Source organism: Adiantum capillus-veneris, chromosome 6 (genome assembly GCF_014529385.1).
Source record: "Adiantum capillus-veneris isolate H3 chromosome 6, ASM1452938v2, whole genome shotgun sequence".
NCBI lineage: Eukaryota > Viridiplantae > Streptophyta > Polypodiopsida > Polypodiales > Pteridaceae > Adiantum > Adiantum capillus-veneris.
Genome location: NC_140936.1, coordinates 75,300,462 through 75,301,947, shown reverse-complemented (window position 1 = coordinate 75,301,947; position 1,486 = coordinate 75,300,462). Strand labels below are relative to the sequence as shown.

Genomic DNA, 1,486 nt, shown 5'->3' with positions numbered 1-1,486 from the left:
TAGAGAGAGAGAGAGAGAGAGAGAGAGAGAGAGAGAGAGAGAGAGAGAGAGAGAGTACACACGATATACGTGGTTCACCCAATGTGGGCTACATCCACGGGAGAGGAGCCACTTAATGGCTTTAGTACTTCAAACAAGAAGTAAGGTACAAAGGGATTATACCCTTAATAGATCTCCCACCTTGCTTCACTCTCACCACCTCACACTAACTTCACAATGCACCACAATGCTTCACAATCCTTTATATTGGTTTCCAGCGAGTGATTTTTCTTAATGCACAATGGCTTCTCCTCATTATGGTGTCCTTACAGATGTGCATTTTTTATACAAAAAATTACAAGGGGTAAATCAGGCTCCATACTTAACAGATGCAAGGATTGCCCTAGTATTGGATGGGTACTGGGTCTAGAGAACGAGCCCTCCAAATAAATAGAGATATGCATTGCACAGAATGGGGCTAGGATTTTTCTATAATTTATATATTTCAAAGCTCTTCAAAACAGTTCGCGGCACCGCAGACTGGTTTGAACAGTTTTTGAACCTCTTTCAGACGAGAACATGAGAGAGAGAGAGAGAGAGAGAGAGAGAGAGAGAGAGAGAGAGAGAGAGAGAGAGAGAGAGAGAGAGAGAGAGAGAGAGAGAGAGAGAAGTTGAGGAGCCCCACCTTCATAAGTGTGAAGGGAGATGCAATCCTCCTCATGACCATTCTTCATCATCCTTCTTCTTATAACTCTCCATTCTTCTATTGTCTTCTTTTGTACCCTCGTCTGTGTGCCCTTTCTGTGCACCGATGGCTAAGAAATTGAGCACAGAACATATCTCGCTTTCAGTCTCTTTGACAAAGATGGAAATGGCAATATCACCACCAAAGAGCTTGGTACTATGATGCGCGTAATTGGACAAAACCAGACAGAAGCAAAGTTATAGGAGATGACCAATGAAGTGGATGTGGGTGGCAATGTATTATGGAACCATCAATTTTCTTGAGTTCTCGAATTTGATGGGTCACAAGATGAAGGACACTGACTCTGAGGAGGAGTTGAAAGAAGAATTAAAGGTTTTCCATAAGGACCAAAACCGGTTTATTTTTGTTGCAGAGCTTTTCCATGTGATAACAAATTTGGGAGAGAAGTTAACAAATGAAAAGGTCAACGAAATGATTCGAGAGGAAAATGTTGATGGTGATGGATAGGTGAATTATAGAAAATTTTTGAGGATGATGATCTCAAATTAGTGCTTTTGATAAGTGAAAAATTTTAATGATGCTAAGTTCAAACCCCATTGTTGCTTTGAAGTGGCACCATTCTTCTTGTTGTTATAATCCACCATCATATAGAGGAGCAATGGTTTAATTGTTTGTACACTTCAGATATGACATTTACTCATTGTCGCTTGGCTATATTCCGAGAGAGAGAGAGAGAGAGAGAGAGAGAGAGAGAGAGAGAGAGAGAGAGAGTCGATGCAAGGTTAAGAAGACCTTGCCCAT

General features: G+C 41.0%; 1 pseudogene; it reads left to right on the top strand.

Moving 5' to 3' along the window:
- The first annotated feature begins 790 nt into the window (after window positions 1-790).
- Window positions 791-1,234, top strand: LOC147455718 (uncharacterized; annotated as a pseudogene).
- The last annotated feature ends 252 nt before the right edge of the window (window positions 1,235-1,486 follow it).